At 42.3% G+C, this 27,269-nt stretch overlaps 1 long non-coding RNA gene across 1 annotated transcript in view; it reads left to right on the top strand.

Moving 5' to 3' along the window:
* LOC107705955 (uncharacterized) overlaps positions 1-9,191 on the top strand; it is a 15,832-nt gene extending 6,641 nt beyond the window's left edge. Inside the window, exons 3-4 of the long non-coding RNA XR_001636114.1 lie at positions 8,617-8,676; positions 8,870-9,191. This is a non-coding gene — a long non-coding RNA (uncharacterized LOC107705955). The remainder of the gene's footprint in view (positions 1-8,616; positions 8,677-8,869) is intronic.
* The last annotated feature ends 18,078 nt before the right edge of the window (positions 9,192-27,269 follow it).

A 27,269-nucleotide genomic window follows, 5' to 3' on the forward strand; every position in this document is an offset into this window, starting at 1 on the left:
CTCTGCTGATCACGGATTGGCCGGAGAGAATCGTCACTACCTTGAACTTGAGACACAAACACAACAGAACCGCTAGATTTAAATCCGCACAGCCAGCGAAGGATCGAACACAACTGTTTTGAACGAGCGCACTTTTTTTTTAACAACCAAAAAGTGGCTGTTTTGTTGTCTGTTGAGGAAGTACAGACGCTCCTCTTGTTGATAGCAGAGGAGCGGATCCAGCAAGAGCTTGATGGGGCGTCGCGGAATGAAAAAGTTTTTCAGAAGTCGCGGCCATATAGGTGGCGCAACTAACGACATGTGAATAATCCCGCCCACTCTAAAGCGATACTAAACTGCAGTGGAAACGCAAACCGTACCGACCCGAGCCGTGCCGTACTGAGCCGTGCCGAGTGGCATCCGTTCCTCAGCAAAAGTGGACCATCCAGCTACGGAATGAATCCAATCGTGATGTAGTCTTGCAGCCCAGTGCTGTCATTGCTGAAGTGCACGCCATTGAAAGTCTCCTTCCCCGAGAATGTGAGACGGGTTCTGTGCCTAGCAGTCGGTGCAGTTCCAAGTCAGTGATTACCTTTGACTTTGGAGACTCCCCATTGTCCCAAGAATGGAAAGATAGGATCAGTAAGAAACTTATTGGCATGTCTGATGTGTTTGCTCAACACGACCTTGATTTTGGTCGAACTTCCAAAGTCAAACATCGCATAAATCTCACCGGCGAAACGCCGTTTAAACAAAGAGCACGTCCTATTCACCCTCATGATCTGGCGGCTGTTCGACAGCACTTGCAAGAGTTAAAACAGTCTGGAGTAATCCGAGAGTCTGAGTCTCCTTTTGCATCCCCGATCGTAGTCGTACACAAGAAAAACGGTGACGTAAGACTATGCGTGGATTACAGAAAGCTGAATTTATGAACTGTGAAAGATTCTTATGCTTTGCCCAACCTAGAAGAGTCATTTTCCGCTTTATCAGGTTCACGATGGTTCTCAGTCCTGGACTTGAAATCTGGTTATTACCAGATAGAAATGGAAGAATCTGACAAGTACAAGACCGCTTTCTCATGCCCATTAGGGTTTTGGGAGTTCAACAGGATGCCTCAAGGTATCACAAACGCACCAAGTGCTTTTCAATGATTAATGGAAAAGTGCATGGAAGATCTGCATCTTACCGAGGTCTTGGTGTTTCTTGATAATTTGATTGTGTTCTCCCGGACTCCTGAGGAGCGACTCTTAAAAGTACTGATGAGGCTGAGAGACTATGGTTGAAACTGTCCCCAGAAAAGTGCAAATTCTTCCAAACTTCTGTCCGGTATTTAGGTCATATATTATCAGAGGCCGGTGTCCAGACTGATCCTGAAAAGCTAAGTGCCCTCAAGACCTGGCCAAAACCAAAAAACCTGAGAGAGTTAAGGTCATTTTTGGGATTCGCGGGATATTATCTGCGATTTATCCAAAATTATTCTAAGATCGTGAAACCCCTAAATGCCCTAAATTCACTTACCGTCAATTGAATTGAATTGAAAAGTCATAATACTCTGTGTTGCTACTGAACAAAAATTGTGACAAATTGTTGATTTAGCATTTTATTTCTCTTTTCAAAAATCAACAAATTCTATAATAGTTTGTTTTAATAAAAATATTTTCTTTATTTAACCAGTGTTGTCTTCATTACACCTCCATAGTCGAACCTACTGGCCTATGGTTAATATTAGTAACAAATGTAATATTATTTGACACGTGTGCTACACAGATATGAAGAGGTATTAGCAAAATCTCACCTATAGTAAATCACTATGAGCAATATGAGCTTTACAATTTACAATACATTGGACATTTTAACCCAGTCGGTGGAATTGTCAGACGGTCCCTTGTGTGCGATAGCGCGTCAATGCTTTCTCTGATGAGACGTGAAAAAATTAAAAAATTAAATTACGCTTCAAATAGTTTTTTAAAATTATTTTTTTTTTTTACAGTTGAATCACTGATGTCACATGGACTATTTTAACAATGTCCTTACTACCCTTCTGGGCCTTAAACATGGTAGTTGTGTTGCTGTCTATGCAGGGTCTGAAAGCTCTCGGATTTCATAAAAAATATCTTAATTTATGTTCCGAAGATGAAGGAAGGTCTTATGTGTTTGGAACGACATGAGGGTGAGGAATTAATGACAGAATTTTCATTTAAGAATCAACTATCCTTTTAAGGCCCATTCACACCAAGAACAATAACTATAACAATAACTATTTTAGTGTCCGTACCAACACACAATAACATTCTGTCTCTTACAAGCGGGCGTTGTAGTTTTGTCATCTTCCGCTTTAAATGCTTGATCTCTTTAAAACAGGATGGATTCCGATTGACTGTCAGTGTTTTATCGTTCATCATCTGGAAAGAAAAACCTTCTGAAAGTGATTCCAACAATATCATCCTTCTGTGCCGTTATATAGTTGTGATGTAGACTCTGCTATTCTTTTAAATTTAGAGCAATTTTTACAACTATATTTTTATCATTATGAAGTTTTATTAACAAGGTATGGGAGGAGCACAATCAGATAATCAATCAATTCGGCACAGGTGAAGCTTGTTAGTTAATCATCTTAACTAGCACAATACATATAACTATACAGCCAACTTACCTCTGTCCCACGACAGTTTTCTGGCATTCGGTTCGCTCCTTTTGCCATTATAACTTTTCCCGTCCAACGACGAGACCTATACTGGGGATTTTTTCCGATCCTCCGCCGCAATCTGCCGGCCCCAGGATCACTCCTTCTCTGCCAGACACCGCTGCCGAGCAGTAGCCCCTCACTGCAGAACACAAGATCCAGGGGGCTTGGTTGGATCCACATCTAGGGAGTGGAGATTGGTAGGTTTAGGGGTGGAGATGGGTAGGTTTAGGTATATGTAAGGTGGGAGGAGTTGGATCTGGATCCAACCACGCTCCCTGGATCTTGTGTTCTGCAGTGAGGACCATCTCCCGCCGAGCCCCAGGCTTCATTGCGGCCGCGGCTTTGCTTGACCAGCCACACACTCTACACAATGCCGAGGCCTAACCTCGCCTCCACCGGCAAGACTTCCAACTTCTTCCCAGGCATCCTCCTATCATTCGGCCGTGCCAACAATTCCTCCGTTTGGAAAGTGGACAGTTTTTAAGCCGGAGGCAAACGCTGATCAATTCCGATGCACATATTATCTTTTCGTCACACTGCAAATCAGCCATCCTCACTCCTAAATCCACTCCAGCCCCCAAGGTGGCCAATAGATCTAGCAACGATTGCAAGGCCCCGGCTCTCCTCGAGCGTTCAGTCGCAGCGGCAGGCCTTCAACGAGCCTGGTCCGCGCCTCAGATCTCACTGCAGCAAGGCCTCACTCACTTCCTGCCTCGGCTCAGCTTTCACCGCGGCTCTTTCGGCCACAGCGCCATATGCAGCCGGCCCTCCAGCTCCTGTAGCAGATGCTGGCGCGAGGCTGCTTCCGCTGGCGGCGCAGGTGTTGCCAAGTAATTTTTAGGTAAAGTCACTAAAGGCAGGTCGTTTGTTGCTAAAAGCTGGTAAATGACTTTGTGTCATCATTGGATGTTGATGCCATTATGTAACCATGACGCAAAACTGCGTAGAATACACACACTAAAATTACTCAAATTTTCCATATTAATTTTCACCAGCATTTTACCTCTATTTTTAATTACACATTTCATTCTGATAGATGGATAGATAAGATAGATAAGATCGATTTTCGAGATAAGATCAGCAGTGTGCCTAAATGATTAACAATTATAGGTACAAACTAACAACTAAGGTGTATCATAATTATTATTGAACAAGCGCAACTAGCAACTTAATTCACATGTGATGTGCTTACTGCTAAGCCCCTCTCTCCAAGTCTCTACCAGCTGATGTGCTGCTTGGCTGGCTAGCTGTTTCAATACCTTCTTTTGTGTGGTTAAGAGAAAAATGCATGCATTTCTATCATTTTTATCACTTTTTTTGCTAGGTGTTTTTTTGATAAACAAGTTGCTAGGGTAGTCTGAGAAGTTGCTAAATCTAACAACAAAATTACTAAGTTGGCATCACTGCAGGCTACACAGGCATTTCAGCATTTTCCGCCGATCGTCACTAACCCCTCCCCTTTCCTGCGGCCTACAGCTACAGCAGCTGAAGCAAGCACAAGGGCCGGCTGCCTCCACTTGCAACACAGGCCCTCACATCTCAGTCTTTTCCTCACACTATTTCTAACCCTTTTACTTTTCAGTGGCCTCCAGCTCCTGTAGCAGACGCTAGCGTGAGGCTGCCTCCGCTAGCAATGCAGGCTACTCAGGCTTTCCAGCATTTTCCTCCGAATGCCACAAACCCCATCTCCTTCCCGTGGCCTACAGCTACAGCAGCTGAAGCATGTGTGAGGCTGCCTCCGCTTGCAACACAGGCCCTCACATTCCATTCTTTTCCTCCATTTTCCTCTGATGCTTCTCTGTCTTCCTCCTCAAGCTCCAGAGCCCGATTTAAGCATGAGGCGGCCTCCGCCGACAATCACGGCCCCCGCTCCTCTCCCTTACACTTCTCTTTCGCACTCAAAATCACAATATTCTCTTTTCACAGCAACACCTCTGCCTGTTCCACCAAATATTGTCGCCTTGAAGCCACCCCCAGTGGCTCACAACATCCGAGCACAGATCCTGGCAGGTGCGGACATAGACCTCTCATCTTGGGCCATCACTAACGATTATTTTGGTAACTGAGTCATTGGTCGATTATTCTGATGATTAATCAAGTAATAAGATCATTTTAATTTATTTTTATGGTAATAAAAATAGACCTAATCAATCCTTTAAAATTACCTTAAATGCATATATAATAGCAATGAGGCAATAATAATTGGCTCAAATAAAGTATCAAAAGCAAGTAACAATATGGTTTTGTTAAACAAAACTTAAAATACTTAATGTATTATAAACAATTTTAAGTAATGTACATTATGCATTATATCAAAGGCCTGCGCGATCTAATCCTTGTTTAATATTGGCTAAACAACATTTAATTCAAATGTTCACTAAATTTTTAATATTTGGCCATTTCTTTACGACAGAAATCCTACAGTAACTGTAATTTCTTTGTCAAAAACATGTAAACCCAGAGTGAGCGTTTGAACTTTTATTTTGAAATGAACAGTTAGCATAGTTTATGAAGATATTGATCTATTCTCCCATGTTTGCGTAGGTTTATAAATTATTTGCCTTACAGATCTGCTGAAATGGATGTTGCGTTCTACAAAATCTACGTTGCGTTCCCAGATGAACGTTATAATAAACCCAAACTCACAACAACATGCAGAGATGGAGCTTGAGATGCTCCACGCATGTTCGCGTGATGTAACTTATACGCACGTAAATAAATAAAATGCATATAACAAACCTGCATCGCATAGCCGTTTCTCTTAAAAAAAAAAAAAAAAAAAAAAGCTGTTCAGCCTTCCCCCCATAGAACTAAACGAAGATTCATGATCAGCCCTTTTGATGTTCCCGCCTTCTCAGTTTTCCGCATTTAGCCCATTGGAAAATTCTTGGGTAAGAAACACCTTAATCGATCTGTCAGCTCTGCATATCTCCCCGTTTTTAAGCATAAACACTTTGATTCCTCTCTATGAATTTTCTCTCAAATAGCAGGACATTGATCATGTGATCAATATGATAAAAATCGTGGGTCATGGCACTTGGCTGGCCAAAGTCGACATCGCCTGGGACATTCTAAAACGCTTAACGTGAAAAACGCTTAACGTGGCTTAACGGTCGTAAACAACGACCAGGGAAACCCAAATTTTTGTCAAACCTTACTTGTAATAAACACTAACTACTGTCAAAATAATGAGCCCTTACTCCACAGATAAAGTGAATAATATCACGTTAAGCGTTTTCTCCCCCATAGAAGTCCATTATAAGGAAACAGCTTAACGTGGTTTAACGTACCTTAACAACGACTGGGGACAACCACATTTCTGTCAAATTTTACTTATAATAAACACTTGCTACTGTCAAAAGAACGAGCTCTTATTCAGCGTATAAAGTGAATAATATCACGTTAAGCGTTCTCCCCCCATAGAAATCCATTATAAGGAAACAGCTTAACGTGTTATGATCCAAAAGCGCAGACAAATCAATAAACTTGACAATGAACACTTTGTTGTCCCATTGTTTGGGGGGCATTGACCCTGTTTCGCATGGCTCGCATAGATCATTACCATATGAATAGCGCTCTGCGCGAGGGTGTGATCATTAGAGATAATGAGCTGAGACAGGAGAAACGTGTACCTGTCTTTACTTTCATGCTTATTACAAAATTAAACTGAACAAAATTACAATGTTCTCAGTTCGTCGATGCGTCCACGTTAAGCTGTTTCCTTATAATGGACTTCAATGGGGGAGAACGCTTAACGTGATATTATTCCCGTTATACGCTGAATAAGAAGAGCTCGTTCTTTTGACAGCAGAACGTGTTTATTATAAGTAACATTTGACAGAAATGTGGTTTTCCCCGGTCGTTGTTAAGGTACGTTAAACCACGTTAAGCTGTTTCCTTATAATGGACTTCTATGGGGGAGAAATGCTTAACGTGATATTATTCACTTTATCTGTGGAATAAGGGCTCATTCTTTTGACAGTAGTTAGTGTTTATTACAAGTAAGGTTTGACAGAAATTTGGGTTTCCCTGGTCGGTGTTTAGGTACGTTAAACCACGTTAAGCGTTTTTCACGTTAAGTGTTTTAGAATGTCCCCATCGCCTCAGCTTTCAAAGCCATGCCTATCCATCTGGAAATTCTATTTCACTGTATGCTTAACTTTTGGATGCAAAGCAGCTCCAAGATTTTTTTGACACGTTACCAGAAGCAGTTTTTTCAATTTGTCGAATAATTATGCAATTCCCCTACTTATTCACCTGCTCAATGACTTTCTAATCATCCTGCCTCCCGACGCAATCCCAGCTGCGCATATCCTTACAGTTCAAAAAGTTTTCTGAGCTTGGAATTCCCATCGCCCAGCGGCAAATGGGGGGCTCTCCCTTTCGATGCAGTGAGCCGCAGCTCCAGTCGGTTGCAGTGTGGGCCCTCCATCTAACGTTTTCGAATCGTGTCGCTTATTCAGCGGTGGTCGGGGCTCTCCCTTCCAATGCAGTGAGCCGCCGCTCCCTTCGGTTGCAGTATGAGCCCTCCATCCATCGTTTCGAGTCTCATTGCCTATCCAGCAGAGAACGGGGGTTCTCCCTTCCATTGCAGTGAGCCGCCGCTCCCTTCAACAATCCCCAGCTGCAGAACCCTTACATCACAGCAGTCTCAGGCCAGCAGCGTCAAGCCGGAAGTGGGCGGAGCAAAAGTTATCTTACTAAGCATATAGCGCCACATAGTGTTTTGGATCATTTCAAAGTTTTAGTCTACGTTGATGTCAAGTCAGCATTTTTTTTTATAATGATTTAATCAGATGATAGATAGATGCGGTAGCTGATCAAAAACAAGGTGAGATTTATAAGGCTTTTATAAAACAAAGCTACTAATACAAATGATGCGTTGTCATATTCTTATTCCAGGAGTAACTGAATAATATTCTATTATTTTAGAATGTTCCACAACAGTTGGCTGGCTCCGTTGACTGTTGGATCTTCAGGTTGATGGTGAGGAAAATTTATATAAGCTATATCACACGAGCAACGAGAGCAATCACACGAGTGCTGTTTGTCCCAAATGTGATTTTACAGGTGTTTAGTTTTTTGAATGAATCCGTGTTTTGAACGAATCGGGTGAACCAATGATTCAAAGGCCCATTCATAAAGTGAGCCGTTTACTGAATTCCTGAATGAATCAGCCGTTTGAACGAATCGAATGAATGAATGACTCATAAGGACATTTACCGCCACCTGCTGGCAGTTTTAGATTCTTATTTAGAGTATTATTTCATTTTTTAAAAAAAGGGAAAAAACACTTTAAGGGGATAGTTCACCCCAAAAAATTAAATTATGTCATCATTTACTCAAACCTGAATGACTTACTTTCTTTTGTGGAACATAAAAGAAGGTATTTTTAAGACTGTTGGTAAGAAAGCTGTTTTGGTTACCAATGACTTCCATTGTATGAATGAAAAAAAAACTGATATGTTTCTCAAATTATCTTTTTTTATGTTGAATAGTTTATGTTAGACCATTGCAGCCTAAACGTGTAATAAATTTTTTTGTTGAATCAAATAAAATATTTCTTTCTTTTGGGGGTATTTTCACAGCCAAATGTAGTTTGCGATTAATTATATTAATTAATCGACACATAATGTAATTTGAATGGATAAACAAAAGTGATTTCCTTGACCTCTGTATTAAATTGTTTTTTCAGTATGCTCTGTACATGGTCCTTGAGATGCCCTTTGATTTCACAGCTGCAAGTTGTTGTTTAAAAAGATCATTGGGACTTAATTCAATTTGATGATATATTAATATTTGCTTTTCCTTATATGCCAGTTTGATTTTACTCTAATACTAAAATGGTGGTGCCTCATTCTCTTGGAAATTTTTGCTGTTGAAAGGTATCTTTTTCTCGCTTACGTTTTTCTCTGTCCAGCAGACTACAAATTACCATAATTTTTTCGCAGGAGACATGTCCTCACTGCGTGCTAGTGCCGGAAGAGCAGGAGATTGAAATCTGCAGCAGGGTATGTTTTTTTTATATCTCAAATAGGGACACTTGAGGAGAGAGAGAGAAAAAAAATAAAAATCAAAACTTGATAATGCTTGCTACATCCTGACTAAAGCTCATGACTTTTTAGTATTATGTGTTATTGAATGCACAGTATTATTAAAGGTATTTCCAATACTTCATTCCATTTGTTTGTACACCTCATTCAGGAGCCAAGGATAACAAAAGACCTCCACACTGCAGTTGGATGGTTGCAGAAAAACCTCTGTGTCTTCAGAAGATTGGTGAAAGAGCTGAGGTTCCCCCAACTGAAAGAGGAAGCTCTTCTTCAGCTTTCACAGGCCAAAATGGCTGACGACCAGCAACTGGCCAAAGAACCTTTTGTTTTCCAATTCCAATTTAAGGAGAATATGTACATTTTTCTCAATGAGTGCATGGACAAAAGGGGCCTCAAAATAAATTGCATGTTTCTCGAGTTTTGATTTATTTTAGTTTTCTTTTGTCAATTTTGATCATTATTGTTAAATGTGTGCCTGCTTTGCTTTAACATTTGTTTGTTTTATTTTCTTTAGTTTTATTTTATTTTTTATCTTTTGTTACTTATGTATGATAATGTGTATAATGGAAAAATAATTGTAAAAAAAAAATTAAATCAAATGTTCAAATCCTCAAGCTTCGTTTTGTCTATGTACATCATCTATCTATCATCTGATTAAATCGTTATAATAAAATGCTGACTTGACATCAACGTAGATATAGGTGATCCAAAACACTACGTGGTGCTATGCTTAGTAAGATAACTTTTGCTCCGCCCACTTCCGGCTTGACGCTGCTGGCCTGTCGCTGCTATCCTGAGACTGCTGTGATGTAAGGGTTCTGTGGTTCTGCAGCTGGAAGTATCTCGCTCCCTTCGGTCACAGTGTGAGCCCTCCATCCGACGCTTCGAATCTCATTGCTTATTCAGCATCGGACAGGGCTCTCCCTTCCGGTTTTTGATAAATTTTGGACACAGAAGGACCACCTCTCATTGAGGAGCATTGAAGTGGGACTTAAATATGGCATGGAGGGATATATAAAAGATTTTAAAATAAATATGGTGGGTAACAAGATTAATTTGGAAGTGAGTGTTTACAGATCACAATGCAAGAGGGAGAAGAAAACCGATGAAAACATCCAGGATCAACACTGTTCATGTACCGCAGAGTAAGATTAAATAAATTTACATTTAACCAGTTTAATATGGAGAGGCTAGTGTACACCTTCGTTTATGTACACCGTACATGACGTGAGAACAGTTAGCAATTTAGGTTTGTACGTTAGCATGATTGATAATGAGACTATGACAACCAGAAAATGAACGTTTTCGTCTTCATTGGGACTGGGGTTGAATCCTTAGGGAACCAGGGTACTGCGCCCACATATACGTAGTCTTGTGTAGCCAGACCTTCAGACTGACGGCAGAAGGTCTGGGAACTTTGGGGATGGCTAAGGACCGCCCAAGAGGCCATATGACTGACAGATAAAGCAACCAATCATGTTTCATTTTGTGCCGCATCATGTTTAGAGTCATGGAAATGTCCCCACAATAACATACCGGTGTGTAAAACTCTTGTACGTATTTTAAAGATTCTATGCCATGAACTTTAAATATTTCACGTACTTTTGAAAATTCAGTGTTTAGTTGATCCTGATAAGTGCTCATTGTCACAGTTGTAAACACGACGGCTTTGTTCTAACATGAGTGGGTTTGGCGTCACAGCATATTTGTTTCCAGGCGGAACTTTAAAGAACGCAACACACACGTCTCCCAGAAATCCTGCGTAATTCAACCAACCCAGTGACGACTTCGAAACTCCTGAAGTGTTTCCAATTTTGTGTGCCGTATGCATCAGACGTTCAGCCAACTGTCTGTGGGCGTGACGTCTGAGGCTGAGACTAACATATACCAGACAGACTGACTAAACCGGCCGTCTGCTAGCCGCCTCACGTCACAGATGTCAGTTAATTCTCAACACATAGAGACTCGTTCACCTGGATATCATACTATAGAGACTGTGTCTGTTCCTCGAACAAGCAAATACAAAACACGTCCCAAACAATTTAAGGGTAACAATTTAATTGGTCAACAAATTAAAAAAACAGATATAATACAGATAAACAAATGATAAAGCTTGGCTAAATGAATATTAGATCCCTTTCTACAAAAGCACTTTTTGTAAATTATATGATAACAGATCATAACTTAGATGTGCTTTGTTTGACAAAAACCTGACTAAAACAGGATGATTACATTATTTTAAATGAGTCTATCCGCCAAGATTACTGTTATAAACATGGGGTGCATCCAAAAGGTATAGAGGGAGCTGTTGCTACAATTTATTGTAATATTTTCAGTATTTCTCAGAGGTCTGGTTTCAAGTATAATTCATTTGAAGTAATGGTGCTTCATATAACATTATCCAGAAAAACAAGTGTTAATGATAAATCCCCTGTGACGTTTGCACTGGCTACCGTATACAGGCCACCAGGGCACCATACAGACTTTATCAAAGAATTTGCTGATTTTCTATCCGAGTTAGTGCTGACTGCAGATAAAATCTTAATTGTTGGTGATTTTAATATCCATGTAGATAATGAAAAAGATGCATTGGGATCAGCATTTATAGACATTCTGAATTCCATTGGGGTTAGACAACACGTTTCAGGGCCTACTCATTTTCTTAATCATACTTTAGATTTAATACTGTCACATGGAATTGATGTTAATGGCATTGAAATTCTGCAGCAGAGTGATGATATCTCGGATCATTATCTAGCATACTCCATATAGCTAAAGCTGCAAACTCAACTCCTTGTTACAAATATGGTACAACCATCACTTCTACAACAAAAGACTGTTTTGTAAATAATTTTCCTGACTTGTCTCAATTCCTCAGCATATCTAATAGCTCAGAAATACTTGATGGTGTAAGAGAAACTATTGACTCTCTCTCTTTTCTAGCACTTTAGATAAGGTTGCTCCTTTACGCTTAAAGAAGATTAAGTAAACAGTCCGACACCGTGGTATAACGAGCACACTTGCGCCTTAAAGAGAGCAGCCCGGAGAATGGAGCACAGCTGGAAGAAAACAAAACTAGAGGTATTTCGTATTGCTTGGCGGGACAGTGACTAAATTAACAAAAAATAAAGCATCAACAGACGCAGACATTTCCCAACAGCACAGCAGTAATGACTTTATGAACTTCTTTACTCCAAGATCAATACTATTAGAGATAAAATTCTAACCATGCAGCCGTCAACCACAGTATCGCATCAGATAGTGCACTGTAGATCCCCTGAGGAACAATTCCACTCGTTCTCTGCTATAGGACAGGAAGAATTGTATAAACTTGTCAAATCATCAAAACCTACAACATGTATGTTAGACCCTATTCCATCTAAGCTACTAAAAGAGGTGCTTCCAGAAGTCCTAGATCCTCTTCTGAATATTATTAATTTGTCAATGTCATTAGGATATGTCCCCAAAACCTTCAAATTGGCTGTTATTAAGCCTCTCATTTAAAAAACACAACTTGATCCTAGAGAATTAGTTAATTATCAAATCTCCTTTTTCTGTCAAAAATACTAGAAAAGGCAGTATCCTCTAAGCTATGTTCCTTCTTAGAGAGAAATGGTATCTGTGAGAATTTCCAGTCAGAATTTAGACCGTATCATAGTACTGAGACTGCTCTCATCAGAGTTACAAATGACCTGTTCTTATCATCAGATCGTGGCTGTATTTCTCTATTAGTGCTTCTGGATCTTAGTGCCGCGTTTGACACTATCAACCACAACATTCTTTTGAGTAGACTACAAAATTATATTGGCATTAGTGGAATTGCATTGTCATGGTTCAAATCTTACTTATCTGACCGTCATTAATTCGTAGCAGTGAATGATGAGGTATCATATCGATCACAAGTACAGTATGGAGTACCACAAGGCTCAGTACTAGGACTGTTGCTTTTCACACTTTACATGTTACCCTTGGGAGATATGTTATCTTTCACTGTTATGCTGATGATACTAAGCTCTATATTTCTTTGCGACCCAATGAAACATACAAATTCGCAAAACTAATGGAATGCATAGTTGATATAAAAAACTGGATGACTAGTAATTTCCTACTGCTAAATTCTGAAAAAACAGAGGTTTTAATTATTAGACCAAAAACCTCTGCATGTAATAACCTAAAACACTGTCTAACACTTGATGGCTGCTCTGTTATTTCTTCGTCATCAGTTAGGAACCTAGGTGTGCTATTTGATAGTGTAGTGGGTTAAGAAGTGGGTATGATATCACTTATTAGTTGCCACGCCCCTTGTATGGTTCACCCAATGATATGCCCTCCCGGAACGTGTAAAAGTGGAATGTTACGGCATTGCTGGGTGCCTGGGTACCGTTTGTGTCGTTCTGTCCGAGGACCGTCCCTTCTGGTTGGCGAATGTTTCCTTTGCTCCTGTGAAGTTGGACGTGGTGGTTGGCTAGCGGCTGCTGCCTTTTATAGCGGACTTCCCGTAGTTTATTCATCGATTGGTCACTGCTCGTTATCTGCGTGGATTCATGATGGATTCATAATTGTAGTACAATATCAAGGTAAGTGAAATCAGGGTAGCTTGGTTATCGTGCATTGAGTAGCTGGTGTGTTTTAATGTTTTCCCCCCTGCAGTCCTGTGCTGTGGCGTGGCGATGCCTCTTGTTGTTGCGTGATCGCTTTGTTAGATCAAATGCTGTGGCTGTAAACCGAAGGTATGTGAACTACGTTTTCTGATGTGTATTGTTTTTTTTTATATAGTTCATAGTGTAATCGTTTCATGTTTTTATTTTTAGGAGTAATTGACATTTTAAATTTAAACTGGTGGGGCAACATTCAGATGCTGCTGTCTTGTCCGCACTATATCGTCTGGGCCTGCGCTACGTTTGGAGCCTGTCTTGTTCGTATGTGTGCGCGTCGCTTTGGCTGGAGTTCGTACGGCTTGCATCCGCCTTGTGTGTGTGCGTGTGTGTATGTGTGCATTTTGATTGTAGTTTATATTTTGTTGGTTTCGTTTTTTTTTATTACAACTGCGTTTGTGTAAGTTATAATTTTTATTCTAATTGTATTTATTTGATATTGTGATAAGTGAAGGTTAGTCTCACTTAATCGCCTTATTTATGTGTTCGTTTTGTTTAATTCAAGTTTGGAAGTTTTGTTTATTTTGATTACTTATTTTTTGTTTTATTTATTGTTTTGAACTGTTTATTGAGAGTGGTTATTCCTTTGTCTGTGGTCTTCCACTCTCTTTTGTTTCGTTATTGAGTATATTTTGTGTTATTGTTATGGAATTTGTTTTGTGATATTCAAAGTGTTATTTGAATTCTGATTTTTGTTACAGGAGCTGAGGTCCAGGGCGGGCAGTTAGCCAGTTCTTTATACGGTGGAGGGTCCTTTGTCACTGAGTGTTGTGTGCTGTGGTTGATTTCACTGCATGCCTGTGTGTGTGGTGAGATTTGTACATCTGGTGATACGATTTGTGATATAGGAGCCTTAGGCTCAGTTGCTGTCTTGCCTGCCTCTGGTAAACCTTGCCCTCCTGTTTATTGTACACAAGTGTGTGTAGTGTTCATGTCATGCAGTCTTTTAGTTTTTATTACTGATTGCACTAAATAAAGTTTTGCATTTTTGATATCCACGTCTTGGGCCCTCTTTGCACTAGTGAACCTGTGTGCTCCTTTGTGGGTAATTGTTAGTTCCCTGGTAACAGGGTGGCGTAGTCTGCTACATCGAGATTGTTGAAATTTTCCCTTTACCATATCGCCACATTCTGGCGTATTCGGCAGGATCGTGTCTGGGCCAAGACGTGGATAATTATTCTTTGTGTATTGCATGTATTTGGTGTATGGTCCGTAGGGTGTCTTTTTTTGTTTTGTTGGTTTTTTTTTCTTCTCTTCTTTTTGGTGCAGGGGACAAGGCAGCAGTGTCGTGGCTTTATCAGAGTTGGGACAATTGGCAGCTTTTCTTTCTTTACCCATTTCATTGGTTTGTACTGAGGTAATTGTGGTAAGTTTTATTGTCTTTATAATGGAAGAAGAGCTACAAGAACTGAGGGATCTTGTTGCCCAGTTGAGGGTCGATAATGAGAGGTTGCGTCAAGAGCAGGGTCGTGCTTTCCCATCCAGTCTAACCGCTGGCCCCTCTGGGGAACCTGTCAGGTCTGCTGTGGGTTCTCCAGTGGGTGCCGGTGCTACATCAACTGAAAGATTTGTGTTTATCCCAAGAGACCGTAAATGCCCGATATTTAATGGCAGGTCAGGAGTTGGTATAAACGAATGGATGGAGGAAGCAAAAGCCTGCATACGTATTCGCCATTTGTCTGTGACAGAACAAGCATTTTTTCTTTTTGATCATCTGGGTGGCGAAGCACGAGAAGAGATTCGTTATCGCCCTGTTGCTGAGCGCAGTGACCCAGAGAAAAATTTTCTTATTTTGCAAGATTTACAGTATATGGGTGTTCCCAGTCCTGTGTTGCCCTACAAGAAGCTTTTTTCTCTAGGAGGCAGCAGGAGGGGGAGACTTTGTTGGAGTTTTCCCTCGCCCTGCTAGCCCTCCTAGAGAAGGTTAGGCAGAAATCACCGAATGCCATGCCAAATGCAGAGACTTTGTTGAGGGATCAATTTGTAGAGTATGTGTTCGATAGTTCTCTTCGTCGTGAATTTAAACAATTAGTTCGCCGTCAGCCCAACACCACATTTCTCGAAGTGCGTAGCGAAGCCATTCGATGGGAGCAGGAAGGAATGCCGGGCGGAGCTAGAGGTAGGAGTCTGTCCGTTCCCTTAGTGCAGGGCTTCCAATATGAAGTACGAGGAGGTGCACAATTAGGAAATCGTAGTTCTCCTGTTAAGTCTGAGATAGGGGAGCTTAAAGAAATGCTGAAGTTGCAACAGGAGCAGCTGAATCAGCTCACTCAGAGTGTTTCGTGATTACAGGCTCCTTAATCTCGTCCACGTACCCAGTCTTTTCGTGGTGGGCCTGTTATTTGCAGGCGTTGTCAAAAACCTGGTCATTTTGCAAGGGACTGTGAGGGGGAACGTGTTTTGTCTCAATCGCCTTGATGTCCTGGTGCTGACCCAGTAACTAGAGGGTAGGCAGCGACGTGCTGATAGTGTGTCGGAAAACTAGTTCCCGACGTGCTGAGGAGCCACAGCTCGGCTGGGGTAACGACCGGCTCCAATGTTCATAATCAGTCCAGTTCAATGTTAAATGTAATGTCTTCGTGCCCGCATCTCGATGTTTTAATCGGCGGCGTGTTAGTTCCCTGTTTGACTGATACCGGTTCAATGGTGTCAACCATTACAGAGAGCTGCTTTGTTCAGCATTTCGAGCCGTGGGGTCAAGACCGATTGAGGTCATGTTCATGGTTGCAGCTAAGGGCTGCAAACGGGCTCTCTATCCCATATATGGACTATATGGAGTTAGATGTGGAGCTCTGTGGGAGAGTAGTGCCGCGGTGCGGGGTGTTGGTGGTCAGGGACCCTCCTGGTGGTGTGCGCTCTTCTGCTCCAGGTGTGCTGGGGATGAATGTACTCGGGAGATGCTACCAGGAGCTCTTTGGCCAGCATGGCCCTGCTTTGTTTAGTTTTCCTCCGGTTGCCGATGCGCCACGTCCAGTTTTTCAAGCTTTACAGTATTGCCATCAAGGTGGTGATCAATGTTTCAAGCGCACGACTGGAGTAAAGGTGCGCGGTCCTCTGGCATGTCGAGTTCCCGGGGGTACTATCAAGTTTGTTGCAGCAACTTGCGCAGAACAGATGGCAGGTGGTACCGTGCTGTTTGAGCCTACTAAGTCTGGGTTACCTGAGAATTTAGTGGCCTCCCCTGCTTTGCTGAGGGTTGTGAGAGGCACCGTTTATGTGCCGGTGGTTAATGTGGGCACTTTTGATGTCCTGCTTTTTCCGCGTAGGGTATTAGGCACCCTGGTTAGGGTACATGTAGTTAGTCCACCAGCAGGAGTCACTGAAGTTAGACCTGACACAGTAATTGCTAGTTTCCAAGCCATTCAAGCAGCCGGTTCCACCGTGTCTGAACAGATTGCAGCAGTGGACCTGACTGCATTGTCAGAAACTGAGCAAGGTAGGGTTAGAGCTTTACTCATGAAGTATCGTACAGTGTTTGCTGAGGGGGATGGTGACTTGGGATGTACAAACCTCATCTCCCACAAAATCCCGTTGCTAGACGATATTCCTGTGCGGCAGCGACACCGCCGCATACCTCCGTCAGAGTACGAGGTTGTGAGGGCCCACATTAATCAACTGTTATAGAGTCTCAGGTAATTAGGGAAAGTTGTAGCCCATATGCGTCTCCGATTGTGCTGGTCAAAAAGAAAGACGGTAGCCTACGCATGTGCGTGGACTACCGTCAGTTGAATGATAAGACCAGACGGGACACATTCCCTTTGCCCCGTATTGAAGAGTCGCTGGATGCATTGACAGGGGCCTGTTGGTTTTCAACCTTGGATTTAGCTAGTGGGTATAATAAGGTCCCTGTCATGGAGGGGGATAAGCCGAAGACCGCTTTTTGCACCCCATTTGGCCTATTCGAATTTAATCGAATGCCGTTTGGTTTGTGCAATGCTCCCTATACCTTCCAGCGACTCATGGCGCGGCTATTCAGAGACCAGCAGTGTCAGTCTTTACTCTTATATTTAGATGATATTGTGGTGTTCTCCACCTCTGTTGCGCAACATTTGGAGAGGTTGGGGGTTGTTTTAGGTCATCTTGAACGGGAGGGGTAGAAGGCCAAGTTGGAGAAGTGTTCTTTTCTCCAGCAAGAGGTAAAGTATTTGGGTCACATTATCTCTTCTGGGGGTGTAGCAACAGATCCCAGTAAGATTGATGCTGTTAGTCAGTGGCCCCGTCCCTCTAATGCCACAGAGCTGCGATCCTTTTTGGGATTTGCCAGCTACTACCGGCGGTTTGTAGAGGGGTTTGCGAAGTTAGTTGCTCCTTTACATAAGCTGGTAGGAGAATTTGGTGTTGTGAAGGGTAGGAAGGCAGGTAGGAGCTTCGTTGGAGCCTGGGATGGGCGATGTCAGGAGAGCTTTGAGGGGCTAAAGGAAAAGCTTACCAGCACCCCAGTACTGGCGTATGCAGATTTTTCTAAACCTTTTATTCTGGAGGTGGACGCTAGCCATCAAGGGTTGGGGGCAGTCCTTTCCCAGGAACAAGGAGGGAAGGTAAGACCTATTGCATACGCCAGTCGTAGTCTTAGGCCCTCTGAGCGCAACATGTCCAACTATAGTTCCATGAAGTTGGAGTTTGTTGCGCTCAAGTGGGCCATGACCGAGAAATTTCGTGAATATCTGTTGGGTAGCAAGTGTATGGTATTCACTGATAATAACCCCCTTAGCCACTTGACATCTGCAAAGCTTGGTGCCACAGAACAGCGTTGGACGGCCCAACTAGCTGCCTTTGACTTTGATATAAAGTATCGCTCCGGTAAGAGTAATAAGAATGCCGATGCATTGTCACGACAGGACTCTCCAGAGCCTAGTGTGCTGGATGAGGTGGTTCCAGGCACTGCAGTCCCGGAGTCGTTAGTTAGGCTCACTGCAGGCCGATGACCCTGTTATTCAGGAAGTGTTGCGATTTTGGAGACACGGTATTCGTCCAAAGCCTGATGAACGGCAGCAAATGTCTAGGCCAGGTTTGGTGCTGCTTCGCCAGTGGGATCGTTTGCTAGAGCAAGATGGTCTGCTTTACCGCCGGGTTTGTTGTCCTAATGGCAAAGAGGAGCTGTTGCAGTTAGTACTGCCAGCGACCTTGAAGCCAGTAGTGTTGCAGCAATTACATGAGCAGCATGGACATCAAGGAGTAGAGCGCACTACTGAATTGGTGAGACAGAGGAGTTATTGGCCGGGATTGTCAGCAGATGTGGCTCGTTGGTGCCAAGAGTGTGATCGATGTCAGGCGGCCAAGGATAATCAGCCACTTGCCCAGGGTTTTATGGGGCGTCTGCTGGCATCTCGGCCAAATGACATATTGGCAGTCGACTTTACAGTGCTGGAGCCCACCAACTCGAAAACATCCTAGTGATGACCGATGTTTTTAGTAAGTATACCCTAGCCATTCCAACAAGGGACCAGCGAGCTGAAAATGTGTCCCAGGCCCTGTTGTCAGAATGGTTTTTATAAATTTGGGGTTCCTGCCCGTCTACATTCTGACCAGGGTAGGAATTTTGAGTCCCTGTTAATTCACCAATTATGTGATTTGTATGGCGTGAAAAAGTCCCGCACTACTCCTTACCACCCGGCTGGCAACGGTCAGTACGAACGGTTTAATCGCACTTTATATAATTTGTTGCATACTTTACCAGCATCTAGGAAGCGAGACTGGGTAGCCTGTCTTCCGCAGGTACTGTTCAATTATAACACGACCCCTCATCAGGCTACCGGGGAATCGCCACACTTTTTGTTGTTTGGCCAGGAGCCGCGTTTGCCAGTTGACTTCCTGTTGGGAAGAGACCTGCAGCCTAGAGAGGGAAGTGTTCATGATTGGGTCCTGGAGCATCAAACTAGGTTACAGGTAGCCTTTGCAGGTGCACGTGAACGGTTGCAGGTCATGGCAGACAGGCGTAAGGCTCTACATGATCCACAGCTTAAAGATCTACCACTGGTGGAGGGTCAGCTGGTGTACCTTCGTGATTATGGGGTAAGAGGCCGCCATAAAATCCAGGACCTGTGGAGCCCAGTGGTCTATAAAGTGGTGAGAGCTCCCAAGGAAGGTGGTGTGGTGTATTCCATTGCGCCTGTAGATGACCTAATGAAGGTAAAGAATGTACACCGTTCACTGTTAAAGAGCCGAGTCCCTACGGAAATTAGGGCTGTTGACCATGCTGCTCCATTGTGTGATACAGTAGTGGAGGCACCCTTGTTGGCAGAGGAGGTGGAGGATGAAGTAGATATGCTGGCTATATTGCAAAAGCGGAACCAAGTTGCTGTTGAACCGGAGTTGAGGGTAGGGGTACGTGAAATAGCAGGTAGTCCGCAGAGCAGTCAGCGGATGTGACTGAATCTGCCCCTGTGAATGCTTCAGGGGGGGAGCTTCTTGTGTCACAGGTACCCTTATTTGAAGGCCTGGTTAGTGTTGATGAGCCAGTGTTGCGTAGGACTGGACGTGTAACTGCAGGCCGGCATTCGAATCCACACCACCTCCCCCGGCTAGTAGGTGGTAGGCCTTTTTAGGCCTTGGGATTAAGGAATTGTGGCCTCATTTTGGATCGTTGGGGCGATGATCCAAGAGGGAGGGGATAGATTGTAGTGGGTCGAGAAGTGGGTATGATATCACTTATTAGTCGCCACGCCCCTTGTATGGTTCACCCAATGATATGCCCTCCCGGAACGTGTAAAAGTGGAACGTTACGGCATTGCTGGGTGCCTGGGTACCGTTGGTGACGTTCTGTCCGAGGACCGTCCCTTCCGGTTGGCGAATGTTTCCTTTGCTCCTGTGAAGTTGGACTTGGTGGTTGGCTAGCGGCTGCTGCCTTTTATGGCGGACTTCCCATAGTTTATTCATCGATTGGTCACTGCTCGTTATCTGCGTGGATTCATGATGATTCATAATTGTAGTACAATATCAAGGTAAGTGAAATCAGGGTAGCTTGGTTATCGCGCATTGAGTAGCTGGTGTGTTTTAATGTTTTCCCTCTTGCAGTCCTGTGTTGTGGCATGGCGATGCTTCTTGTTGTTGCGTGATCGCTTTGTTAGATCAAATGCTGTGGCCGTAAACAGAAGGTATGTGAACTACGTTTTCTGATGTGTATTGTTTTTTTTATATAGTTCATAGTGTAATCGTTTCATGTTTTTATTTTTAGGAGTAATTGACATTTTAAATTTAAACTTGTGGGGCAACATTCGGATGCTGCTGTCTTGTCCGCACTATATCGTCTGGGCCTGCGCTACGTTTGGAGCCTGTCTTGTTCGTGTGTGTGCGCGTCGCTTTGGCTGGAGTTCGTACGGCTTGCATCCGCCTTGTGTGTGTGTGTGTGTGTGTGTGTGTGTGTGTGTGTGTGGTTGGTTTTGTTTTTTTTATTACAACTGCATTTGTGTAAGTTATAATTTTTGTTCTAATTGTATTTATTTGATATTGTGATAAGTGAAGGTTAGTCTCACTTAATCGCCTTATTTATGTGTTCGTTTTGTTTAATTCAAGTTTGGAAGTTTTGTTTATTTTGATTACTTATTTTTTGTTTTATTTATTGTTTTGAACTGTTTATTGAGAGTGGTTATTCCTTTGTCTGTGGTCTTCCACTCTCTTTTGTTTCGTTATTGAGTATATTTTGTGTTATTGTTATGGAATTTGTTTTGTGATATTCAAAGTGTTATTTGAATTCAGATTTTTGTTACAGGAGCTGAGGTCCAGGACGGGCAGTTAGCCTGTTCTTTATGCGGTGGAGGGTCCTTTGTCACTGAGTGTTGTGTGCTGTGGTTGATTTCACTGCGTGCCTGTGTGTGTGGTGAGATTTGTACATCTAGTGATACGATTTGTGATATAGGCTCAGTTGCTGTCTTGCCTGCCTCTGGTAAACCTTGCCCTCCTGTTTATTGTACGCAAGTGTGTGTAGTGTTCATGTCATGCAGTCTTTTAGTTTTTATTACAGATTGCACTAAATAAAGTTTTGCATTTTTGATATCCACGTCTTGGGCCCTCTTTGCACCAGTGAACCTGTGTGCTCCTTTGTGGGTAATTGTTAGTTCCCTGGTAACAGGGTGGTGTAGTCTGCTACATCGAGATTGTTGAAATTTTTCCTTTACCATATCGCCACAATAGCAATCTTTCCTTTGAAAACCATGTTTCTAGCATTTGTAAAACTGCATTTTTCCATCATAAAAATATATCTAAATTACAACCTATGCTCTCAATGTCAAATGCAGAAATGTTAATTCATGCGTTCATGACTTCAGAGTTAGATTATAGTAATGCTTTATTGGGTGGATGGTCTGCGCACTTAAACTCCAGCTGGTCCAAAATGCAGCAGCTAGAGTTCTTACTAGAACCAGGAAGTATGACCATATTAGCCCGGTTCTGTCAACACTGCACTGGCTCCCTATTAAACATCGTATAGATTAATTGAATAATTCCCATTTCACCCTGAATGTCAGCGGAGACCATGTCAACTAGATGCGCCCCAGAGACAGATCCCCTATGAAGACCTCATCACCTCGATGACCATCGTCACAAGACCATGGGAACCAGACAAGTCCTCTGCACCTGTGTTGCAGCCTGGAATTAAACCACGCCATGCTGGTATAAGGGTGGTTTCCCTACAGTGGTTCAGGCTGTAGGATTGCCGAACAATGAAAGAAATGTTATCAGCACGATGGTATAATAATGTAAATTTCTTGTCTGTTACCACCCACTACTACTTATACCAACAACGGAAATAAGTGCAGTTAAAATAGCCAAATATGTGGGAGAGCATTGCTATTATGTGACTAAATTGTATTGCAATAGGTAGCACTTTAATGTTAATGTTGAATTGAGACTAGTTAGGACATAATTTATAATTGAACTGGTTTGATAACATTATTTCATTATGGTTACACTTGAATTGGTTACAAAATATATGAAGGATGGTAAAACATAAACAGTTAAATGTACCCAGCATGTATGTAAAATGTTACCTGAGAAAGAGAGAGAGTTAGATTATAGTAATGCTTTATTGGGTGGATGGTCTGCGCACTTAAACTCCAGCTGGTCCAAAATGCAGCAGCTAGACTTCTTACTAGAACCAGGAAGTACGACCATATTAGCCTGGTTCTGTCAACACTGCACTCTGAAACAACAAATACATTTTAAAATATTGCTAATTACTTATAAAGCCCTGAATGGATTAGCTCCTCAATATAATACGAGCTCATATCGCATTATAGTCCTTCACGTCCGCTGCAATCTCAAAACTCTGGCCATTTGATAATACCTAGAATAACAAAATCAACTGCAGGCGGCAGATCCTTTTCCTATTTAGCACCCAGACTCTGGAACAATCTACCCAGCATTGTTCGGGAGGCAGACACACTCTGTCAGTTTAAATCTAGATTAAAAACCCATTTCTTTAACCTGGCATACACATTAGGGCTGGGCGATATAAGAGAGAAAAAGAGAGAGAAAGAGAGGGAGAGAGAGCAGGCCACCAGCGAAGAGAGATCGCCATCCAAGAAAGAGACAGCAAAGAAAAGAGAGCCAGAGCAACAGTTACAATCTTCTTTTATCCCTTCCTCGACCATGTGACTAAAAACCAAATGTGAGACATTCAAACTGACCAATCAGCAGATTACAGCTTCACCCATTGTGCAAAAGGTGTGACAATTAGCAGACCCCCGATGTATACACACGTTGGCCTGCAGGCCTTGATCACAATCAGCACCTCTGTGCCTTCACGAATTCCAAATGGCCCTTTTGCTACTGAAGATAGGCTTGGGACAGGAAAGCAGAAGTCTTTGATCATTTTTGACCCTACACTGGTTTCGTCTGGCCAGCAGAGAACTGGTTCCCCGACTGAGCCTGGTTTCTCTTCTGGTTTTTTCTCCATTTCTGTCACCGATGGAGTTTTGGTTACTTGCCACTGTCATCTTTGGTTTGCTTAGTTGGGGACGCTTGACTGATTGCACAGACACTATTGGAAGAGAGCTGAAACCATATCCAGATGACCTCTACAGCCCTTGTTGTGTTATTTCGCCTTTAATGAACCGATAAACCTTATATAAACACTTTATTCCCCATCTGTAGCTGTCATGATTAAATACAGCCCTTACCTCTTATCAATGGGAAGTGTAATGTAAGGTCCAGGGTCCACAGCAAAACGGAAAATGACTCTTTTTATTGTCTTCATGCATTATTGGCAAACTATTTTCCTGTTTGACACTGTAAAGCTGCTTTGACACAATCAGTATTGTATAAAGCCCTATACAAATAAAGGTGACTTGACTTGACATCACTGGATTAATACACCATGTGAACCTGCTGCATACCACAGATGAACAATCATGCACTAGTCTGCCGCAGAAGTGACTCCATCCTCTCAGGATACCTGGAATCAGTGTTACAAGTACCCCAGGCACTTTGTTTTACCATTTTTGTAGCATAAACACCATCAAACCGATGAGAGCTTCGGATCTTCCAATGTTTCTCTATGGCGCTGAAACCTAAAGATGTCTGAGTCCCAGTCCCTGTGCAACTGATTCTCAACTGCCATTGGCTCATCTGCGTTCGAGGGGAGGGGCTTACCAATAGGTCAATTAGACATTACATATCATTTGGTAGTAAAACATAAAGTGTTGCACATTTTATTGGTGCAAAGACGAGTATGTTTATTTTGTACATTTGCAAGTGCTTTTTATCACTTAATTAAAAGGATTGCAAATATTAAAATGTGTCATCTTTTACAGGGACTACTGAAGAGACATTTAGATGTTTATTTTAAATTGCAAAGTACTGAAAATCAAAATAAAGCTCTGTTAACACTTGGATTTTTACAATACTACAAGTGTGTCTCATCGAGTAATGAAAAGTTCTACACACACCTGTAGTCTTCACCCCCACTTAAACACTTGGGCCAAAAACAGGAAATACATGATCAGGTGCAAAGACCACAAAAGTGTCTTTTTTTGTTCTGAGCTGATAAACAATCTGTACTGCAAAGTGCGGTTTAGTTACAGTTTTGTTTCACTTTGCATAGGCTACTGTTTGATGTTTCTCATATCATATGCAACAAAAATAGCACTGCTTATCAGTTGGGCAATGTGGTGGTTTCTAGTGTCGCACTAAATTTAAATAATTCTAAGACTTATATCCCCCTTATGTTTGCAGAGGCTCCTATTGGTTGAGAACCACTGTTCAAAAACATGTAGCTTGATGTTCTGATGTATCAAACATACATATAAAAAATTCATAAAAATATAATTTCTCCAGATACAGGCTGGGCCTGTTCCAGAATCAAATCACAGAGGGTGCTTCTGAAATAAGTGAAGGTGTTGTAGCCCTTAATGCACATGTATTTTGACAGATTTTTGCCCCGTCCTTTGTTGTGGTTATTATTATTATAATTGCAGTTTCGAGTGAATGCCGCATTTATATGCAGATGTCACTCCCGAAACTCTGCAGTCTCAGCTTCCAGTCATTCTCCATCTTAAGTAATCAGGCTTGCTGATTATAAATTTCTTGCATAGCCTTCGCACGCTCAACTTTGGCTGCGAGCTCTGCTTCTGCGTCGGCTCTCTTACTGGAAGCTTTGGAGGAAGTCTTTGATGTCGTTGATAGGTTTTCTAAAGTCTGTGATGATTCTGAGATGATAGTCTCTGTATTGGTGCAGCCAAAGACAGATTCATACTCATCTTTATTTAATATCTGCTTTACTCGCTCTTTCACGACTTCTTTCTTATGAACCTCATCAACAGTTTCTATTCGTTTGCTCACCAAATCACAAATTTCTGCAGTCAGTGTGGCACAAACATCTACTCTTTTAACAATCTCTGGAGTTGTGGTATGATTGCGCAGTAAGGGAGCATAATGCTGGGTGACTACATCTTGTCTAGTTTGAATGTCCTTTAAAATCTGTTTAAACTCTTTACATGTGCATAAAGCCTGCAGTTTAGACCGAACATCCTTAGTTGTCTGCTTCCAGGAGTCATAAGCTTTATTAAAGGCTTTCTCATGCTTCCTTGCCTCCTGTTTATGCATCTCTAGGCCCTTCTCTGTACGATTTCTATTTCGAGAACTTGATCTTGATCTAACCTGTTGCATTCCTGTAGAAGTGTTTTAATCCTTATCAGGAACTGACTTTTGACTTGCTTGCACTACCATTTGCTCGACTGTTGTCTTCCATTTTGTCTGTCTACAAATTAAATCGATAACCTGCTCACATCAGGCATATATAATTTAGACACTCAAAATATTCAGCAAAGGGAATCGAGGAAAGTCTAATTGTATATGCAACAGAATTATAAATTCTTTGACACTCAACACTTTGGAATGTTTATGTTACGTACCATAAATATAAACCCAGCATTAAACTATGGCAGTCAATACTTTGTAAAACAAATACTCAAGTCAATAACTTCAATTTCATTAATCAGTGGTCACCCTTTATTCATAAAACTTGATGTAGAAAAATGTTTTAATTCCGCGTAGCCCCATCACGCTCTCGCTGGATTCGCTCCTCTGCTATCAACGAGAGGAACGTCTGTACTTCCTCAACAGACGATGAAACAGCCACTTTTTGGTTGTTAAAAAAGGTACGCTTGTTCAAAACAGTTGCATTCGATCCTTCGCTGCCTGTGCTGATTTAAATCTAGCGGTTCTGTTGTGTTTGTGTCGCAAGTTCAGTGACGCAGGTAGTGACGATTCTCTCCGGCCAATCCATGATCAGCAGAGTTTACCGTACCATGCAGTGGAAAAGCGCCACAAGATACCCTATGCTGGGGCTTGGTAGAGAAAAATGTGTTGGTAATGCATAGATCGTAATATGAGCATAGCTCTAACAGCCTCTGCCCATTTTTCTTTAGGTTGCCAATACCAAAATGGAGCACGCTGTGGGAGTGTAAATGCTCAAGATGTTTATTGGACCTGTAAAGATTTGGAGGCGAAAAGAGACTATTCTAGATGTACCTTTGGAAGGGAACTCAACTGACTTCAGTAAAGAGTTTTTGATTGCAAAACCAACGCCATGCAATCTCTGTTCCTCTGGTTGTTTTCCCTTCTAGAAGAATGTGTAGTCCTGTTCTTTGATGCTAACAAATGATGGAAGTCTGGTCTCTTGCAATGCAGCAATGTCAATATTGAGCCTCTTAGGTGGCTATCTGCCGCATCAGTCCACCTTCGGGGCCCCACTCCTGATTTATAAGGTTTACTCCTCTACACTTGGCCGTTGATTCCGCTATGGAACTCCTCCGCCCTGGTAAAAGGACTGCACAATGCAGTTCATCCACCTAGTGGTGCAGTGTACACACCACCCCCTCACGTGGTTTCGCCCACCAGCTGAAGCTGTGTACCAGGGTGTGGCACTTGGAATGTGCCACACCCTGTCTAAACATTTTTCTAAAATGTCTAAAATTTTTGAAAAAGTTGTGTCTGCTCAGTTGTGCTCCTTCCTGCAAAAAAATGATCTCTATGAGGAATTTCAGTCAGGTTTCAGGCCCCACCATAGCACAGAAACTGCACTTGTTAAAATTACAAATGACTTGCTTCTTGTGTCAGACCAAGGCTGCATCTCATTGCTAGTTTTACTTGATCTTAGTGCTGCGTTCGACACTATAGATCATGACATACTCATAGATCGATTACAAAACTATACAGGTATTCAAGGGCAGGCTTTAAGATGGTCTAGATCCTACCTGTCCAATCGCTACCACTTTGTTCATTTAAATGGGGAGTCATCTCAATTATCACCAGTATCCGATTATTAGTCGGATGTGAGCAATGCAACAGCATTTCGCGATGGCGCCGACGCTGATGGCTGCCTCCGTGGCGTGCTCCGCAGTTGTTTTTATGTTTTTGTTAGTTTGTCCTGTCTTTAGTTATATCCCTGCAATCAGTTTC

This window comes from Sinocyclocheilus rhinocerous, unplaced genomic scaffold, assembly GCF_001515625.1.
Source record: "Sinocyclocheilus rhinocerous isolate Xijiao unplaced genomic scaffold, SAMN03320098_v1.1 scaffold1045, whole genome shotgun sequence".
Lineage (NCBI taxonomy): Eukaryota > Metazoa > Chordata > Actinopteri > Cypriniformes > Cyprinidae > Sinocyclocheilus > Sinocyclocheilus rhinocerous.